Consider the following 15972-nt stretch of genomic DNA (forward strand, 5'->3'; position numbering starts at 1 on the left):
TCCTTGGACAACAAAAAGCAACACACAGGCCAAGCTACATTTTGGTCCATATACATCACCAGGTATCCCACAGGACATTGACAGGGACAGGAGTTGGGTTCTGTGTGCCTGATTCCTGAACCTTCTCTTCTTATCAAATCTCATGTCATGTTTCTTCAAATGAACTCAACACCACCCAGTTTCCAAGATGAAGGAAGGCATTGCATTTAATACCAAAAATATTCTTAGTTTTGTTTTGTTTTGTTCTGACAATGGACAACTAGATTTCTGGCTCAACATAATCCATAATCATTTATAAAAAGAATAAATATGGTTCATTGTCAGCTCTGTTTGGGTTTTTGAAAACCTTATGAAAATTCACCTGAATTTTAGAGGGCAAGATTGCATGTTTCCATGCTACTAACAAGGAAGTGAAAACGCATGGGTTGCTCTCTTAGTATCCACGCCAAAGGATCAAGGATAGATGAAATTTGTGAGGGATATTGTTCTGTGCTCTAGGGGTCTAGATTCCTAACACCTTATCATCTTCCTTTGGGTTCCACACCTGTCAGGGCAGAAATAAGAGTTTAATTCTTTGAGCTTGAATGTCGATAAGGGAAGGAGCTGGGAGAAGGCTTTTTTTAGTACTTCTGGATATATTATTTAGAATTGGAAGCTTCAATGGTAGCTTCAAAAGAAAGTCAAATATGCCAATAACTTCACCCAACTTTTGGTTTTCCAAATGCACATCAACATAATAATGGTATTAGGTAGTATCCTTGTCACTTGCTTGGGTTGGGACTACCTACCTAAGTCCCCTACAATGGCAGGGACATAGCAAGTGTTCTACCATCAAGAGGCAAGACGAAGCCTAGGATGTTTAGTCATGAGAAGGACGTTAAATAAATCTCATCTCTAGTGGTACACAGTAGGTAAATATTTAGTCAGGCGAGAATGCAGCCTGCCTACAACCAAAAGACACAATGGGAAGCAGCGTCACTTACCTGTCCTGCCAGAAGGGAAGCACCTCTCCAAGTTTTAGCCTGCAACATAATAAGTATGAAGGTTATCAGAAAAGAAAATGCGTCTAGGAAACCTTGACTTTCTAAAGTGTCCCGACCTTCAAGTCTGCCAGCAGTTCAGTCTTTCCCAGAACCAACTATTGAATTCATTTCCTCCCTTCCAATCCCCTCAGATTTTAGCCACTGTGGCAAGGATTTCTCTTCTTCTGATGACTTCCTCAGAAGCTGTCTGTGAGAGCATCTTTGCCAGTGCCAGCAGGCACAGTGTGGACGCCTCTCAGTGGGCAGCGAGGAAGTTGGACAAAGCAAAGTAGAAGCAGTGCATATAGCATTGCAGTATGGTCATTCTTAACTCCTCCTTTCTCAAAGTCAAAACGAACAAGTTGCACAGAGGTGAAAGTCAGTAAGCCAAATGGTATCTTTGAGATTTCAGGGTGTCAATGAAATTTGTCCTCTGTGCATGGAATTCTCTCTTTGTTTATCCAAAAGAGTGTTCCATAATTGACTTTAGATTTCTTCCCTGCCATGCAACCTCATCTTGGAAGAGAGGGGAATCCAAAGGTACCTTTTTGTCTACATGTATGTTACCATGTCTCGATTCATGGAACTCAAGTCTTCCACTTGGAAGAGCGTTGGAATCATCTACCATGCTTCAGGTTAAATCTGATGAAAAGAAGATGTTTTCTACGCACTAACTGACTAGCCCGTTGTCAAATACACATGGGTTGCTTTTTATCGAGTATGTTGTACTACACATCTGAGATTACATGATGTCCTTGATTGGATATTCAAGCTTCAACCATGACTTTAGAAATTGTGTATCCAGCAAGTGTTACCAAGAGTCCTATGCTCCAGCTTCGTAAAAGTCTGTTAGTAGCAAGATACATATATATATATATATATATATATATATATATATATATATATATATACATATATGTGTGTGTCAGTTCTGAATTAATTGTGTTCATCATGAGGATGTTAAGAAGATTCAGTGTGTGGTTCTTTCTTGTTTCATTGGAGAGTTAGCGCGTCTGATCCATTATCAGGATTGTGGGTCTACCAGCTAGCAACATGTTCTTTAGAAATATCTTTCCTTTGTTTTTTAAAGGAATAGTTGTTTTCATAGTTCTTGGGCAACACACAAATTTTGTTAGAATAGATGATTTGCATCTGTGTGAGAGCGGCAATAAGAGGATGAATGTACCCAGAAGGAAAACAGAAACAACAACAACAAATAACAGAAAGCAAAGCCCAATTGTCATTTCTCATGATGGATCAACTGAGATGGTTTCCATGCGAGAGAGAGATAGGTAAACACAACATGCTCTGGAAGATTTTGGCAGCTAAGACATAAATGATGAACACCAATAAAACTAGGGAATGTCTCAAACAGGTGCCATGGCTTCTCACCTAGCCATTATTATCTAGAATTTACCCAGCCTCCAGCAGGAAAGACTATTTCAATTTTCCCTCTATATAAATTGAATGATCCTTTAATTATTAGCTATACGTCAGCCTTTACACAACTTTGTGTAAAGTGCGAGGGCAGTCATTGTCCTCCAATATTCTTGGGACTACTGGCATGAGCCCTAACCTCCCCTCCTGACACTTTACCACATATGTGCAAGGGTACATTGCTGGAGACTAGGAATGAGCAGCACGTTCAAATTCATCAGTTCTTACATATTTTTTGAGTACGTCATTTGCACCTACAGTCATCTCTACCTGATATATGTGCCTACTCCTATAGTAAACGTTGTCCCCCTATCACTTGGAATCATTTCTATCTCTTTGAAAATAGAAAGCAATGAAGATTGTATCAAACCAAGTATGGGTACTGTTATGATGCCTTTTTGGAAAAATCTCAGAATCTGATGCCATACTGCACAGTTCTCATCCTCTCTGAAGAGGGAAGAGTGCAAGGCAGGCTCTGAACTCCTCATGGGTCTCACGAGGACCTCATATCTGGACCTCAGATCGCATCTATTCAAGTCAGTCAACGTCCTCAGATACCTGTTTTCATCATAGATCCAGAAAGGCCTTCGCTCAACACATGAGTTTTCACCTACCAAGTGAAACCCCAGAGAGCTAGACTCCTGGGCCTTGACAAGGAAGTTCACAACTGTGCAGGAGGCATGTAGCTCATTCTGTCAAAGGTTCTAGGGAAACACAGAGAACAGGATTAAAGAGCCTTTCCCCTTTGACACCATATGAGAAAAATAGAGGTCAACACATTGCCTTTGGTGGGTGTCACTGGCCCCAAATCGGGTACCTGTGAATGTTCCCTGAACTTATGTATTTAATCTTTACAACAAAGATTTGGTAAAAATAGAGAAAACATTCAAGCAAGCAAAATGACTTTTTTTCCTATCTAGATAAGATTTTTTCAACATCCTAATTTGCGGTTTTGATTCTATGCTCTTCATGTTAACCCGCCTTTACACTTCCTCCTCCTGTTCCCTGTCTTCCATGTATGTTCCTCTCCATCTTACAGTGCCCAGTATTGAGCCTTCCAGTTCTCCTGCAATTGTCAATGCTCTGGAGGATTTTGTGATGTATGTCGCATGACCACCAGCTCCTTCCATATTTCCTTGGACAACAAAAAGCAACACACAGGCCAAGCTACATTTTGGTCCATATACATCACCAGGTATCCCACAGGACATTGACAGGGACAGGAGTTGGGTTCTGTGTGCCTGATTTCTGAACCTTCTCTTCGTATCACCTCTCATGTCATGTTTCTTCAAATGAACTCAACACCACCCAGTTTCCAAGATGAAGGAAAGCATTGCATTTAATACCAAAAATATTCTCAGTTTTGTTTTGTTTTGTTCTGACAATGGACAACTAGATTTCTGGCTCAACATAATCCATAATCATTTATAAAAAGAATAAATATGGTTCATTGTCAGCTCTGTTTGGGTTTTCGAAAACTTTATGGCAATTCACCTGAATTTTAGAGGGCAAGATTGCATGTTTCCATGCTACTTACAAGGAAGTGAAAACGCATGGGTGGCTCTCTTAGTATCCATGCCAGAGGATCAAGGATAGATGAAATTTGTGAGGGTTATTGTTCTGTGCTCTAGGGGTCTAGACTCCTAACACCCTATCATCTTCCTTTGGGTTCCACACCTGTCAGGGCAGAAATAAGAGTTTAATTCTTTGAGCTTGAATGTCGATAAGGGTAGGAGCTGGGAGAAGGCTTTTCTTAGTACTTCTGGATATATTATTTAGAATTGGAAGCTTCAATGGTAGCTTCAAAAGAAAGTCAAATATGCCAATAACTTCACCCAACTGTTGGTTTTCCAAATGCACCTCAAAATACTAATGGTATTAGGTAGTATCCTTGTCACTTGCTTGGGTTGGGACTACCTAGCTAAGTCCCCTACAATGCCAGGGCCATAGCAAGTGTTCCACCATCAAGAGGCAAGACGAAGCCTAGGTTGTTTAACCATGAGAGGGACGATAAATTATTCTCATCTCTTGTGGTACACAGTAGGTAAATATTTCGTCAGGCGAGAATGCAGCCTACCTACAAACAAAAGACACAATGGGAAGCAACGTCACTTACCTGTCCTGCCAGAAGGGAAGCACCTCTCCAAGTTTTAGCCTGCAACATAATAAGTATGAAGGTTATCAGAAAAGGAAATGCGTCTAGGCAACCTTGACTTTCTAAAGTGTCCCGACCTTCAAGTCTGCCAGCAGTTCAGTCTTTCCCAGAACCAACTATTGAATTCATTCCTCCCTTCCAATCCCCTCAGATTTTAGCCACTGTGGCAAGGATTTCTCTTCTTCTGATGACTTCCTCAGAAGCTGTCTGTGAGAGCATCTTTGCCAGTGCCAGCAGGCACAGTGTGGACGCCTCTCAGTGGGCAGCGAGGAAGTTGGACAAAGCAAAGAAGAAGCAGTGCTTATAGCATTGCAGTATGGTCATTCTTAACTCCTCCTTTCTCAAAGTCAAAACGACCAAGTTTCACAGAGGTGAAAGTCAGTAAGCCCAATGGTATCTTTGAGATTTCAGGATGTCATTGAAATTTGTCCTCTGTGCATGGAATTCTCTCCTTGTTTATCCAACAGAGTGTTCCATAATTGACTTTAGATTTCTTCCCTGCCATGCAACCTCATTTTGGAAAAGAGGGGAATCCAAAGGTACCTTTTTGTCTATATGTATGTTACCATGTCTCTATTCATGGAACTCAAGTCTTCCACTTGGAAGAGCGTTGGAATCATCTACCATGCTTCAGCTTAAATCTGATGAAAAGAAGATGTTTTCTACGCACTAACTGACTAGCCCGTGGTCAAATACACTGGGTTGCTTTTTATCGAGTATGTTGTACTACACATCTGAGATTACATGATGTCCTTGATTGGATATTCAAGCTTCAACCATGGCTTTAGAAATTGTGTATCCAGCAAGTGTTACCAAGAGTCCTATGCTACAGCTTCGTAAAAGTCTGTTAGTAGTAAGATATATATATATACATATATGTGTGTGCCATTTCTGAATTAATTGTGTTCATCATGAGGATGTTAAGAAGATTCAGTGTGTGGTTCTTTCTTGTTTCATTGAAGAGTTAGCGCATCTGATCCATTATCAGGATTGTGGGTCTACCAGCTAGCAACATGTTCTTTAGAAATATCTTTCCTTTGTTTTTTAAAGGAATAGTTGTTTTCATAGATCTTGGGTAACACGCAAATTTTGTTAGAATAGATGATTTGCATCTGTGTGAGAGCGGCAATCAGAGGATGAATGTACCCAGGAGGAAAACAGAAACAACAACAACAAATAACAGAAAGCAAAGCCCAATTGTCATTTCTCATGATGGATCAACTGAGATGGTTTCCATGCGAGAGAGAGATAGGTAAACACAACATGCTCTGGAAGATTTTGGCAGCTAAGACATAAATGATGAACACCAATAAAACTAGGGAATGTCTCCAACAGGTGCCCTGGCTTCTCACCTAGCCATTATTATCTAGAATTTACCCAGCCTCCAACAGGAAAGACCATTTCAATTTTCCCTCTATATAAATTGAATGATCCTTTAATTATTAGTTATAGGTCAGCCTTTACACAACTTTGGGTAAAGTGCGAGGGCAGTCCTTGTCCCCCAATATTCTTTGGACTACTGGCATGAGCCCTAACCTCCCCTCCTGACACTTTACCACATATGTGCAAGGGTTCATCGCCGGAGACTAGGAATGAGCAGCACGTTCGAATTCATCAGTTCTTACATATTTTTTGAGTACGTCATTTGCACCTACAGTCATCTCTACCTGATATATGTGCCTACTCCTATAGTAAAGGTTGTCTCCCTATCACTTGGAATCATTGCTATTTCTTTGAAAATAGAAAGCAATGAAGATTGTATCAAACCAACTATGGGTACTGTTATGAGGCCTTTTTCGAAAAATCTCAGAATCTGATGCCATACTGCACAGTTCTCATCCTCTCTGAAGAGGGAAGAATGCAAGGCAGGCTCTGAAATCCTCATGGGTCTCAGGAGGACCTCATATCTGGACCTCAGATCGCATCTGTTCAAGTCAGTCAACGTCCTCAGAGACCTGTTGTCATCATAGATCCAGAAAGGCCTTCGCTCAACACATGAGTTTTCACCTACCAAGTGAAACCCCAGAGAGCTAGACTCCTGGGCCTTGACAAGGAAGTTCAAAACTGTGCAGGAGTCATGTAGCTCATTCTGTCAAAGGTGGTGGGGAAACACAGAGGACAGGATTAAAGAGCCTTTCCCCTTTGACACCATATGAGAAAAATAGAGGTCAAAACATTGCATTTTTTGGGTGTCACTGGCCACAAATCAGGTACCTGTGAATATTCCCTGAACTTATGTACTTAATCTTTACAACAGAGATTTTGGTAAGAATAGAGAAAACATTCAAGTAAGCAAAATGACTTTGTTCCTATCTAGATAAGATTTTTTCAATATCCTAATTTGCGGTTTTGATTCTAATCTCTTCCTCTTTACCCTCCTTTAGGATTCCTCCTCCTGTTCCCTGTCTTCCATGTATGTTCCTCTCCATCTTACAGTGCCCAGTATTGAGACTTCCAGTTTTCCTGCAATTGTCAATGCTCTGGAGGATTTTGTGATGTATGTCACATGACCACCAGCTCGTTCCATATTTCCTTGGACAACAAATTGGAACACACAAACCAAGCTACATTTTGGTCCATATACATCACCAGGTATCCCACAGGACATTGACAGGGGCAGGCGTTGGATTCTGCGTGCCTGATTCCTGAACCTGCTCTTCTTATCACCTCTCATGTCATTTTTCTTCAAATGAACTCAAAACCACCCAGTTTCCAAGATGAAGGAAGGCATTGCATTTAATACCAAAAATATTCTTTGTTTTGTTTTGTTTTTTTCTGACAATGGATAACTAGATTTCTGGCTCAAGATAATCCATAATCATTTATAAATCGAAAAATTATTGTTCATTGTCAGCTCTGTTTGGGGCTGCGAAAACTTTATGGCAATTCACCTGAATTTTAGAGGGCAAGATTGCAAGTTTCCATGCTACTTACAAGGACGTGAAAACGCATGGGTTGCTTTCTTAGTATCCACTCAAGAGAATCAAGGATAGATGAAATTTGTGAGGGTTATTGTTCTGTGCTCTAGGGGTCGAGACTCCTAACACCGTATCATCTTCCTTTGGGTTCCACACCTTTCAGGGCAGAAAGAAGAGTTTAATTCATTGAGATTGATTGTCGATAAGTGAAGGAGCTGGGAGAAGGCTTTTCTTAGTACTTCTGGATATATTATTTAGAATTGGAAGCTTCAATGGTAGCTTCAAAAGAAATTCACATATGCCAATAACTTCACCCAACTCTTGGTTTTCCAAATGCACCTCAACATACTAATGTTATTAGGTAGTATCCTTGTCACTTGCTTGGGTTGGGACTACCTATCTAAGTCCCCTACAAAGCCAGGGCCATAGCAAGAGTTCCTCCAGCAAGAGGCAAGATGAAGCCTAGGTTGTTTAGCCATGAGAGGGACGTCAAATAAATCTCATCTCTAAAAGTACACAGTAGGTAAATATTTAGTCAGCCGAGATTTCAGCCTGCCTACAAACAAAAGACACCATGGGAAGCAGCGTCACTGCTTACCTGTCCTGCCAGAAGCGAAGCACCTCTCCAAGTTTTAGCCTGCAACATAATAAGTATGAAGGTTATCAGAAAAGGAAATGCGTCTAGGCAACCTTGACTTTGTAAAGTGTCCTGACCTTCAAGTCTTCCAGCCGTTCAGTCTTTCCCAGAACCAACTATTGAATTCATTTCCTCCCTTCCAATCCCCTCAGATTTTAGCCACTGTGGCAAGAATTTCACTTCTTCTGATGGCTTCCTCAAAAGCTGTCTGTGAGAGCATCTTTGCCAGTGCCAGCAGACACAGTGTGGATGCCTCTCAGTGGGCAGCAGGGAAGTTGGACAAAGCAAAGAAGAGGCACTGCCTATAGCATTGCAGTATGGTCATTGTTTTTTTTTTTTTTTTTTTTCAGGAACATTGAAGAATCCTCGGACCCTGGGGAAAGTCAGCCCACAGCTTAAATAGCCTCTGGGTAGCCAACCCAGGCGTGCCACGGGGGCAATGCAGATAGGTCCACATACATGGAAGCAAGCCAGATCCTCGGCCTTAGCCAAATGTGGAGTTGTTCGTGACAGAGAGCACTCACCATCAGGAAGGTGGAAGGCGGAAACCAGCTCCATCTTTAAGGCATAGCATTCCGCAGCTCTCTACAGTTCCCCCTTTTTGTTTTAGACGCATCAGGCAAGAGTAGAGGTCTGATCTCTGATATTAGAAATAAATTGGGACTTTGTACAGATGTTCATTTAGGTGTCATCCACCCAAAGAGCATCAGACCCATCCGATACCTTTTTCTCAGAGGCGGGACCTGGGGCATCAACCTGCATCCAATCAGACATGGTCTTCTCTGGGTCCAAAGCGGCTGACCCTGAGTGCAGTGCTTAGCCTCGCATCCTGAGCTTATCATTTTAGCTTTTTCTGGTATCCAACCATGCTTGGGGGAATGTCCTGCTTCATGGCTGTAAAGGCCTGAATGATCATGGCTGCATCACACTGTTGTGAGACTCTAATCTTGCATATATACCACAGGCAAACCAAGGAGACCAACACCAGAAGGCCTGCTAACACTCCCATGCCCGCCCATTCCTTCAGATGGTTCATTGCTGCAGCAATCCATGTTGATAATCCTGTGGCTAGTCCTGCGTCCACTCTGGTAGAATTTACTGTGACAATGGCCACTCTCAGCTGCTCCATCGTAGTATCGAATTCTCCAGTCCAATTATCTAAAATATAGCTCGACAATTGTTTAGACAGATTTGCAGCACAGGAAAAATTCTCATGTTGTATGCTAGTGACACAAAGTCCAGCATACTTTCATTGACAGCCAGGTTGAGCGATTTGCCATAGGGTATCTATTTGCTCCTACAAGAGGTCAATCCTCTGATTAAACACCATCAAGCTTCCTTTTAGTTGAGCATTAATTCCTTTATGTACAACAAAGGCATGAGCTACATTGGCTTAATGATTATTCAGGGTCTGAACTGACAGACTACAATAAGAAAGGAGAGGAGATCCTCCCCTATTAGTGGACTTGGGGAGTGGCATGCAAGCAGAGGGAGGAGGGAGGGTGGGATTGGGAGGAGAGGAGGGAGGGGCTAATGGGGGGATGCAGAATGAATAAAGTGTAATTGATGAAAAATTTAAGAAAAAAGGAAAAAAATAATTTAATAACCTTAAATGAATTTCAAAATTGGAGGAAAACATGGAGTTAGTCAATTGGCATGGAGCACGTCTTGCCCCTGGGGGCAATGGTCTCCTGAACTTACTCAGACCTCGGACACCACCACTGCTAGTTCTAGAACTGACGCAGGATGTTCCAACGAGGGGTTAAGGCTTCTCATAATATTTCCTATAAGCCCACACCTGTTTGTCTATATCCCCCATTTTTATTCATTATTAGCCAGATAGAGTCAAGTAATTGTGGTAATGATACTTGCTTTTTTGCCCAATGCTGGAATGCTAGTAAATTTAGGTATGCCCTGGTTACTCGCTTGCCTCGCTGGGTGCCTGTGCCCATTGATGCCCCTCACGCTATGAATGTCTTCAGACAGAAAAGGGATCTTGGAACTACAGCCACCATTGTTACTACCATCTCATTGACAGCTGTTGGAGCTACCACCAGGGCATTAGCCATGAGTCATACTGTACAGTATGGTCATTCTTAACTCCTGGTTTCTCAAAGTCAAAATGAACAAGTTGCACAGAGGTGAAAGTCAGTAAGCCCTATGGTATCTTTGAGATTTCAGGGTGTCATTGAAATTTGTCCTCTGTGCATGGAATTCTCTCATGTTTATCCAACAGAGTGTTCCATAATTGACTTTAGATTTCTTCCCTGCCATGCAACCTCATCTTGGAAGAGAGGGGAATCCAAAGGTGCCTTTTTGTCTATATGTATGTTACCATGTATCGATTCATGGAACTCAAGTATTCCACTTGGAAGAGCGTTGGAATCATCTACCATGCTTCAGGTTAAATCTGATGAAAAGAAGATGTTTTCTACTCACTAACTGACTAGCCCGTGGTCAAATACTCATGGGTTGCTTTTTATCGAGTATGTTGTACTACAAATCTGAGATTACATGATGTCCTTGATTGGATATTCAAGCGTCAACCATGGCTTTAGAAATTGTGTATCCAGCAAGTGTTACCAAAAGTCCTATGCTCCTGCTTACTAAAAGTCTGTTAGTAGTAAGATATACATATATATATATATATATATATATATATATACATATATATAAGATATACATATATATATATATGTGTGTGTGTGTCAGTTCTGAATTAATTGTGTTCATCATGAGGATATTAAGAAGATTCAGTGTGTGGTTCTTTCTTGTTTCATTGGAGAGTTAGCGTGTCTGCTCCATTATCAGGACTGTGGGTCTACCAGCTAGCAACATGTTCTATAGACATATCTTTCCTTTGTTTTTTAAAGGAATAGTTGTTTTCATAGATATTGGGTAACACGCAAATTTTGTTAAAAGAGATGATTTGCATCTGTGTGAGTGCAGCAATAAGAGGATGAATGTACCAAGGAGGAAAATATACAACAAAAAGAATGAATAACAGAAAGCAAAGCCAAATTGTCATTTCTCATGATGGATCAACTGAGAGGGTTTCCATGCGAGAGAGAGATAGGTAAACACAACATGCTCTGGAATATTTTGGCAGCTAAGACATACTTGATGAACACCAATAAAACTAGGGAATGTCTCAAACAGGTGCCCTGGCTTATCACCTAGCCATTATTATCTAGAATTTACCCAGGCTCCAACAGGAAAGATCATTTGAAATTTCCCTCTATATAAATTGAATGGTCCTGGAATTATTTGTTATACGTCAGCCTTTACACAACTTTGGGTAAATGGCGAGGGCAGTTATTGTCCTCCAATATTCTTGGGACTACTGGCATGATCCATAACATCCCCTCCTGACACTTTACTACATATGTGCAAGGGTACATCGACCGAGACTAGGAATGAGCAGCACGTTCGAATTCATCAGTTCCTAGATAGTTTTTGAGTACGTCATTTGCACCTACAGTCATCTCTACCTGATATATGTGCCTACTCCTATAGTAAAGGCTCTCTCCCTATCACTTGAAATCATTTCAATCTCTTGGAAAATAGAACACAATGAAGAATGTATCAAACCAAGTATGGGTACTGTTATGAGGCCTTTTTCGAAAAATCTCAGAATCTGATGCCAAACTGCACAGTTCTTATCCTCTCTGAAGAGGGAAGAGTGCCAGGCAGACTCTGAAATCCTCATGGGTCTCACGAGGACCTCATATCTGGACCTCATATCGCATCTGTTCAAGTCAGTCAACGTCCTCAGATACCTGTTGTCATCATAGATCCAGAAAGGCCTTCGCTCAACACATGAGTTTTCACCTACCAAGTGAAACCCCAGAGAGCTAGACTCCTGGGCCTTGACAAGGAAGTTCAAAACTGTGCAGGAGGCATGTAGCTCATTCTGTCAAAGGTGGTGGGGAAACACAGAGGACAGGATTAAAGAGCCTTTCCCCTTTGACCCCATATGAGAAAAATAGAGGTCAAAACATTGCATTCGGTGGGTGTCACTGCCCCCAAATCGGGTGCCTCTCAATGTTCCCTGAACTTCTGTACTTAATCTTTACAACAGAGATTTTGGCAAGAATAGAGAAAACATTCAAGTAAGCAAAATGACTTTGTTCCTATCTAGATAAGATTTTTTCAACATCCTAATTTGCGGTTTTGATTCTATGCTCTTCCTCTTTACCCTCCTTTAGGATTCTTCCTCCTGTTCCCTGTCTTCCATGAATGTTCCTCTCTATCTTTCAGTGCCCAGTATTGAGCCTTCCAGTTGTCCTGCAATTGTCAATGCTCTGGAGGATTTTGTGATGTATGTCACATGACAACCAGCTCGTTCCATATTTCCTTGGACAACAAATTGGAACACACAAGCCAAGCTACATTTTGGTCCATATACATTTCCAGGTATCCCACAGGATATTGACAGGAACAGGAGTTGGGTTCTGTGTTCCTGATTCCTGAACCTTCTCTTCTTATCACCTCTCATGTCATGTTTCTTCAAATGAACTCAAATCCACCCAGTTTCCAAGATGAAGGAAGGCATTGCATTTAATACAAAAATATTCTTCGTTTTGTTTTGTTTTGTTTTGATTTTTCCGACAATGGACAACTAGATTTCTGGCTCAACATAATCCATAATCATTTATAAAAAGAATAATTATGGTTCATTGTCAGCTCTGTTTGGGGCTGCGAAAACTTTATGACAATTCACCTGAATTTTAGAGGGCAAGATTGCAAGTTTCCATGCTACTTACAAGGACGTGAAAACGCATGGGTTGCTCTCTTAGTATCCACGCCAGAGAATCAAGGATAGATGAAATTTGTGAGGGTTATTGTTCTGTGCTCTAGGGGTCTAGACTCCTAACACCCTATCATCTTCCTTTGGGTTCCACACCTGTCAGGGCAGAAAGAAGAGTTTAATTCTTTGAGCTTGAATGTCCATAAGGGAAGGAGCTGGGAGAAGGCTTTTCTTAGTACTTCTGGATATATTATTTAGAATTGGAAGCTTCAAGGGTAGCTACAAAAGAAAGTCACATAGTCCAATAACTTCACCCAACTAATGGTTTTCCAAATGCACATCAACATACTAATGGTATTAGGTAGTATCCTTGTCACTTGCTTGGGTTGGGACTACCTAGCTAAGTCCCCTACAATGCCAGGGCCATAACAAGTGTTCCACCAGCAAGATGCAAGATGAAGCCTAGGTTGTTTAGCCATAAGAGGGACGTCAAATGATTCTCATCTCTAGAGGTACACAGTAGGTAAATATTTAGTCAGCCGAGACAGCAGCCTGCCTACTAACAAAAGACACCATGGGAAGCAGCGTCACTGCTTACCTGTCCTGCCAGAAGGGAAGCACCTCTCCAAGTTTTAGCCTGCAACATAAAAAGTATGAAGGTTATCAGAAAAGGAAATGCGTCTAGGCAACCTTGACTTTCTAAAGTGTCCCGACCTTCAAGTCTGCCAGCCGTTCAGTATTTCCCAGAACCAACTATTGAATTCATTTCTTCCCTTCCAATACCCTGAGATTTTAGCCACTGTGGCAAAAATTTCTCTTCTTCTGATGGCTTCCTCAAAAGCTGTCTGTGAGAGCATCTTTGCCAGTGCCAGCAGACACAGTGTGGACGCCTCTCAGTGGGCAGCAAGGAAGTTCAACAAAGCAAAGAAGAGGCACTGCCTATAGCATTGCAGTATGGTCATTCTTAACTCCTCCTCGTTTCTCAAAGTCAAAACGAACAAGTTGCACAGAGGTGAAAGTCAGTAAGCCCTATGGTATCTTTGAGATTTCAGGGTGTCATTGAAATTTATGCTCTGTGCATGGAATTCTTTCCTTGTTTATCCAAGAGTATTCCATAATTGACTTTAGATTTCTTCCATGCCATGCAACCTCATCTTGGATGAGAGAGGAATCCAAAGGTGCCTTTTTGTCTACATGTATGTTACCATGTCTCGATTCATGGAACTCAAGTCTTCCACTTGAAAGTGCGTTAGAATCATCTACCATGGTTCAGGTTAAATCTGATGAAAAGAAGATGTTTTGTACGCACTAACTGTCTAGCCTGTGGTCAAATACTCATGGGTTGCTTTTTAATAGAGTATGTTGTACTACACATCTGAGATTACATGATGTCCTTGATTGGATATTCAAGTTTCAACCATGGTTGTAGAAATTGTGTATCCAGCAAGAGTTACCAAGAGTCCTATCCTCCTGCTTCCTAAAAGTCTGTTAGTAGTAAGATATATATATATATATATATATATATATATATATATATCTGTGTGTGTGTGTGTGTGTAAGTTCTGAATTAATTATGTTCATCATGAGGATATTAAGAAGATTCAGTGTGTGGTTCGTTCTTGTTTCATTGGAGAGTTAGCGTGTCTGCTCCATTATCAGGACTGTGGGTCTACCAGCTAGCAACATGTTCTTTACAAATATCTTTCCTTGTTTTTTAAAGGAATAGTTGTTTTCATAGATCTTGGGTAACACGTAAATTTTGTTAGAAGAGATGATGTGCATCTGTGTGAGAGCTGCAATAAGAGGAATAATGTACGCAGGTGGAAAACAGAAACAACAGCAAGAAATAACAGAAAGCAAAGCCCAATTGTCATTTCCATGATGGATCAACTGAGATGGTTTCCATGCGAGAGAGAGAGATAGGTAAACACAACATGCTCTGGAAGATTTTGGCAGCTAAGACATAATTGAAGAACACCAATAAAACTAGGGAATGTCTCAAACAGGTGCCCTGGCTTATCACCTAGCCATTATTATCTAGAATTTACCCAGCCTCCAACAGGAAAGACCATTTCAATTTTCCCTCTATCTAAATTGAATGATCCTGGAATTATTTGTTATATGTCAGCCTTTACACAACTTTGGGTAAAGGGCGAGGGCAGTCATTGTCCTCCAATATTCTTGGGACTACTGGCATGAGCCATAAAATCCGCTCCTGACACTTTACCACATATGTGCAAGGGTACATCGACCGAGACTAGGAATGAGCACCACGTTCGAATTCATCAGTTCTTAGATATTTTTTGAGTATATCATTTGCACCTTCAGTCATCTCTACCTGATATATGTGCCTACTCCTATAGTAAAGGCTGTCTCCCTATCACTTGTAATCATTTCAATCTCTTTAAATATAGAAAGCAATGAAGAATGCATCAAACCAAGTATGGGTACTGTTATGAGGCCTTTTTCGAAAAATCTCAGAATCTGATGCCAAACTGCACAGTTCTCATCCTCTCTGAAGAGGGAAGAGTGCCAGGCAGCCTCTGAAATCCTCATGGGTCTCACAAGGTCCTCATATCTGGACATCAGATTACATCTGCTCAAGTCAGTCAACGTCCTCAGATACCTGTTGTCATCATAGATCCAGAAAGACCTTCGCTCAACACATGAGTTTTCACCTACCAAGTGAAACCCCAGAGAGCTAGACTCCTGGGCCTTGACAAGGAAGTTCACAACTGTGCAGGAGGCATGTAGCTCATTCTGTCAAAGGTGGTGGGGAAACACAGTGACAGGATTGAAGAGCCTTTCCCCTCTGACACCATATGAGAAAAATAGAGGTCAAAACATTGCATTTGGTGGGTGTCACTGGCCCCAAATCGGGTAGCTGTGAATGTTCCCTGAAATTATGTACTTAATCTTTACAACAGAGATTTTGGTAAGAATAGAAAAACATTCTAGTAAGCAAAATGACTTTGTTCCTATCTAGATAAGATTTTCTCAAAATCCTAATTTGCGGTTTTGATTCTATGCTCTTCCTCTTAACCCTACTTTAG

The 15972-nt window shown here is 41.2% G+C and overlaps 1 long non-coding RNA gene and 4 other non-coding genes across 5 annotated transcripts in view; all 5 read right to left on the reverse strand.

The window, feature by feature from the left end:
- Positions 1 to 15972, reverse strand: part of LOC132647037 (uncharacterized) — a 178160-nt gene that overhangs the window by 136405 nt on the left and 25783 nt on the right. The window lies entirely within an intron of this gene.
- LOC132647730 (small nucleolar RNA SNORD109A) lies at positions 2972 to 3036 on the reverse strand. Its single transcript, XR_009586073.1, has one exon. It is a non-coding gene; the product is annotated as a small nucleolar RNA SNORD109A (small nucleolar RNA).
- On the reverse strand, positions 6524 to 6588 carry LOC132647807 (small nucleolar RNA SNORD109A). The gene has a single exon (XR_009586149.1). It is a non-coding gene; the product is annotated as a small nucleolar RNA SNORD109A (small nucleolar RNA).
- On the reverse strand, positions 11903 to 11967 carry LOC132647353 (small nucleolar RNA SNORD109A). The gene has a single exon (XR_009585721.1). It is a non-coding gene; the product is annotated as a small nucleolar RNA SNORD109A (small nucleolar RNA).
- Positions 15500 to 15564, reverse strand: LOC132647372 (small nucleolar RNA SNORD109A). The gene has a single exon (XR_009585740.1). It is a non-coding gene; the product is annotated as a small nucleolar RNA SNORD109A (small nucleolar RNA).

Source organism: Meriones unguiculatus, chromosome 14 (genome assembly GCF_030254825.1).
Source record: "Meriones unguiculatus strain TT.TT164.6M chromosome 14, Bangor_MerUng_6.1, whole genome shotgun sequence".
Taxonomy (NCBI): Eukaryota; Metazoa; Chordata; class Mammalia; order Rodentia; family Muridae; genus Meriones; species Meriones unguiculatus.